General features: G+C 38.8%; 1 non-coding gene across 1 annotated transcript; it reads left to right on the top strand.

Annotated features, from left to right (window-relative positions):
* Positions 1-4,756: 4,756 nt before the first annotated feature.
* On the top strand, positions 4,757-4,859 carry LOC136506347 (small nucleolar RNA R71). The gene has a single exon (XR_010771556.1). It is a non-coding gene; the product is annotated as a small nucleolar RNA R71 (small nucleolar RNA).
* The last annotated feature ends 566 nt before the right edge of the window (positions 4,860-5,425 follow it).

Consider the following 5,425-nt stretch of genomic DNA (forward strand, 5'->3'; position numbering starts at 1 on the left):
GAGGCTGGTATATATAGGCGGAGCGTCAATCTTGAGCCCTTAGATCAAACCGACTTAAAGGACAGCATAGATGCAACCTAGGAGGCGGTGGAGAACCAACATAACAATGAAGGCTAACATGTGGGCCCTAGGGGGTCGAGCGGCCTGTGGGTGGGGCCAATCGGCCCCACCTGGTAGCCACTTGGGCTCCACCTCGGTGTGGAGTCTTCTTGAGTCTTCTAGAGTCTTTTGGTGTCTGTTTCACTATGGATAAGCGCAATTAATTCTAACATATAGGTCCACCTTGATGGTTTTCTGAATAAACCCTATAGAAAATACAGATTCACCAAACCTCGTGGAATTTGTTAGTTTAAACCCGTAGACCCTTGTTGGTGATCATATTTATGCCCTTATACATATATTGATGGTTTATAATGGTTATTAACTGCCATCAACAAACTTCCCCAAGCTTAACCTTTGCTAGTCCCTTAGCAAACCTAAACTTAGTAAATGGATTAGGAGTTGCTTCAATGCTTTCACTCCTCAAAAGTACACATGCGTTCAAACAAGAATTCTCCTCTGGATTAGAATGAACCGATATGACTTTCAAACTTACCCATATTACCTTCAACAATGGGGCTTGTGGCCTTCACTTGGGTCTTGAGCAATTGAAAGACAGAATGATCAAGTCAGACACTATGTCTCAAGTTCTTTGCTCAACCATTATTTCGGAGTTTTTATAGATTTTCAAAATAAAACTCAGAGCTTCCATTATTTGACACTCTCAAGTCTCTCAATATATATGGTATTTGTGGATCGTTACCAAGGCAATAGTAGTGTTATGCCTTTCTTTCTTCCTACAACTAAAGCTTATGTGGAGCTCATAGGAGTGGAGAAAGCATAAAAGAGCATACTTGCGATACATGTATTATAAAGTCAAACCTCAGATCCAAAGAGAGTTAAGTCATACAATCAAATCAAGATGTTAATATATGTGGATGTATGTGGTGAATATATATAGTGGCTAACCTATTTCTACTATGCTCTTTGAAAACATATCTCTCTTTTGAAACTTGGAAACAACTTTGCAAGAAAACATGGGCTATCTTATTCATCTTTTTCTTCTTTTTTTAGGTGGGCATCTGAGTACCCATTGTTTTTAATATCTTGGACACTTGTCCATTTTTTCATCTCTTTTTTTTCTTTTTCTCTTTTTTTATGAATAACTTTTGCATAGCCCATGTCACTTTTCTGCAACAAAACTTTTGAGAGATAGCAACAAGAACTTGGAGCATTTATTTGGTGGAAATCCTATCAGGCATATTTTTGGTGTTTACTCCCAATATAGGAGTAAAACATTTTTGGTGGATCTAGATGGAATGGCATGTTGTTGCGCCTACCCCCAGTGTAGGAGTAATGCATATTTGGGTGTTATGTACGTGGTCTTGATTTTAAGAGCATGACAAACCTCTCATAAGGGTCAACAAATCTTGACTCAACTCAGTGCAAAACAAGCAGCATATATGTGGAAGTTTTCCTAATCTAAATATCATGTATGGCATTGGTAGGAATTCAAGTTTTGTCATATAGGAGCTCATCATGTAAGGTTTTCATATTTTTCAAAAGATAAATCTTCAGGACTTTAGTATCACTTGGAACAAGATAAACAGTAGCTCAAACCTTCTCATATCATATCCGTCTATTACCTCGACTTAGATCAAGCATACGCTAACCACAAGTTTCAAGCTCAGGGTAAATTCTTATATCAAAATAGTCTTATCCAAAACTCGGGAGAATTCTATGATCAAAACTAGGTACTTGAAAGGAATTACGACAGAGCAATTATTCATCATTTCCATTGCAAGAGATTATCTCCAGAGTCCATTTATTTAGCTCTTAAAAAACATAATACTAAACACATTTTTATTTTATTTTCTCATCATTTTTTAGATCACACCTTACTAAAATATATATAAGACAAAGATAAATTTTTATTTTTCCTCTGTTATGCATCTTTTTATTTTAACTAGTATATAGTACGAAGCAAACTCACTTAGTAGTGAAACCAAAGGAAAAAGAAATATTTAGCTAGATACATGGGGGATGCTTTTCCCCAAGTTGGATGTTGTCATGGTTGAATGTTGAAGTTGAGTTATCCTTCTTAGAGCAGATTTGCCAGCGGATGCCCATCTCGTCCATGATTAGAGAGAGATGAAGACGACTGGGTGAACTTGCTCTTGATCATATCATCCTACAAAATACCATCAAGAATACCAAAACTCGTGGAATGGATTAGGATAGAAGGGTTAGCGGTCAGCCATTCGCAGATTAGTCATTCTTGAGTTTTAGAAATATTTTCTTATTAGCAGAATTTTTGCAGGATGTTTGTCTAATAATTTTGGATTTTCTAATTTTTGATATGCAGAAACAAAAATATGTATGCATGGTATTTTAATTTTTATGCCAACACAGTGAATATTCCCATGGGTATTTACACCGTAGATCTATTCACCTAGGGCTTAAGATTTATAATGCAATGATAAAACTTTTTACTTTCTTTTCTTAAATATAATGCTAGTACAGAAAAGTAAATATGCTAAAGTGATAAGAATTCATGCAATGCTAGAAAGTAAATATGGATAACTACCGATGTTACCTCCTAGCGAGGGTTCAGATTTTAAGTCCTCCGGACAGGACTTGACTGGAGAAAGTCCTTTTATTCTCTAGGTGCATCTGTCGGTCCTGAAGATGGAGACCTTGATGGTTGCACCTCTTGTGATGGTGTCTCTAATGATGTCACCTTTTCCTTCCACACCTGCTTGGTCTATGGATTCGTCTTTGGCGGAGTAGGTTCATTGTTCACAGGTTCTTCAAGTTCTTTATCTTCCTTCCATTCATTCTTGGGGGATTGATTCTTCCAGTGTTGGGATGATTGATGTCTCCTCCTAGGGTGGGACTTCTTGGGCTGCTCATAAGTGGTGTAACTATTGAAATAACAGCGTACCTTTTCTCCAGGGAATTGGAAGTGGACTTGTCTAGATCTAACATAGATGATCGCATTGGAGGTGTTAAGGAATGGTCTTCCAAGGATGATGGGTGTATCATCTTCTTCTTCACCATGTCTAGAACCATGAAGTCGGTAGGGGCATAGTGATCATGTATTCTTAGCTTGACATCTTTCGCCATTCCCTCCAAAAATCAGATTGATTGGTCTGCCATCTGCAATTGCATATATGTAGGGAACAAAGGTTCGTCACCAAATAAGTATTCATACATTACATTTGAGATTATGTTTACACCTGATTCAATGTTGCAGAAGGTCTTATGGAAAATTCTTTGTCCAATGGTACACTCGATCATTGGTACGCCTAGATCATCCTTCTTAGCAAGGAATGGTGAAGCAAGGAGGTGGTCATACTCTGATCGGAGTGTGTTGATCATGTTAACTGATTCTTCTTGTGGCTGCCTGACCTTGTTCTTCCTCCTTCTCTTGTTGTTCTTCTTCTTGGTCACTATTGTCTCTTTGGGTAGGTATGGCATCTGCGGATGTCGAGGAGATTGCAAGATGCAATTCTTGAAAGAAAACTTCTCCTTTCTATCCTTGTTTGTGAAGCAGATCTTAGCACTGTCTGCGTAGATGATGGCTTTTGTGGTGCTTAGGAAAGGTCGACCCAAAATAATGGGTACCCCTACATCTCCACCTATTTCCAAAACCACAAATTCTACAGGAACATATGATTGTCCCACTCGAACAATGGCGTCTTGAAGAACTCCCTTGGGGTAGCAGAGTGGTTGATCTGCATGTTATAAACACATATTTGTGTACAACAAAGTATCTCCATTAATTTTATCATAGATTACCTTAGGCATGATGTGGACACTTGCTCTGAAGCCATAGATAGCTTATTGGAAAATGTGTGGTCCAATGGCGATGGGGATGATAGGTCTCCCTAGATCGCTCTTCTTTTCTGGCAAAGTATAATCTATCCACCTTCCCATCAATGGTTGTATACAGTAGTATGCTGCATTATGAATATCAACAAGTTTTGTAGTTTCTAAATCTTATGGTTGCCCTAGAATCTTACCTTTGTCGGATGGAGGAATAGCAGTTGCCAGCTAAGCTATTTGTGATTCTACCATTTTCTTAAAGCTATGTTGCTTCTTAATGGCAGAAGCAATGCTATCCATTCTATTATTTATGTTCTCTAGAATTTTATCATTGGTAGCTACCCTTTTAGATAATCCCTCCATAAGTTTGGATTGGCTAGAAATCAATTCTCTCAAGGGTGGTTGATTGAAATTATTGAAATTATTACCTTGAGGGTTACCTTGGTAGTTCAGCCTTTGTTGTTGATTCCATCCTTGATTCTATTAAGGACAAGAGTAGTTGTTGTTGACAAAGTTCTCATCCTCATGGGTCTTAGGGCAGTTGCTTCCTAAATGCGTAGTGTTTCCACACTCTTCACATGTCATGCGGGAATCATGAATGTGCATGACTTCTTGCTGCTCAATGGCTCGATCTTCGAGCTTCTTCATCAGCAGATCCATCTTGATAGACAACATGTCTACCTCCTTGAGTTGATGCATACCTCCACCTCTCTTGCAAGTCTAAACACATTCTTCATTCCAACATTGGTTGGAAGACATCTTTTCCACAAGAGCTATTGCAGCTAGTATGGTGAGTGATAGGAATGCACCTCAAGTAGCAACATCCATAGTCTCATGGGTACTATTGGTCAACCCATGGTAGAAAGTTTGCATGAGTAGCCAATTCTCCATCCCATGATGAGGGCATTCTACTATGTAATCTTGGAAGCGTTCCCATGCCTCAGAGACAGATTCATCATGTTGCTGCTAAAAACCTAAAATTCTCCCACGCTAAGCAATGGTCTTGCATGTGGGAAAGAACATGGCTAGAAAGGCAGTGGAGCAGTTATCCCATGTAGTATTTCTATTTTTGTTGGCATAGAACCATTGTTTTGCCTTCTGAAGTGTGAAAATGGAAAGAGGCAAAGTAGTATGGCATCTCTGGTCACTCCCTTGATGGTGAAAGTGCTACAGATCTCTAGGAAGTGTTGGAGATGTGCACTTGCATCTTCATATGCCTTTCCACAAAACTGGCTTTCTTGCACCATGTTGATGAGAGCTGGCTTGAGCTCAAATCCATTGTCTCCAATGTTGATTGTTGGTCCACTATGGATGTTGGCTATAGTTGAAGCAGAGAATTCTTAGAGAGTCTTGTTTGCCATGGCTTTGAATTCTGGTGTTAAGCTCGCCTTATTTGGTTGTCTTCTAACTCTAAAGCTAAAACTTTTTTGAGTTTAGCCTTAGTTTTCCTAAGTAATGCTTCTGGATCATCAACATAGTTTGTTGAAAGGTCAAAACCGATCATACATTACCCTGCATAAAGATACACAAGTAGACAAATCAAGGGTAAGCTTGCTTG

Source organism: Miscanthus floridulus, chromosome 14 (assembly GCF_019320115.1).
Source record: "Miscanthus floridulus cultivar M001 chromosome 14, ASM1932011v1, whole genome shotgun sequence".
Classification (NCBI taxonomy): Eukaryota; Viridiplantae; Streptophyta; class Magnoliopsida; order Poales; family Poaceae; genus Miscanthus; species Miscanthus floridulus.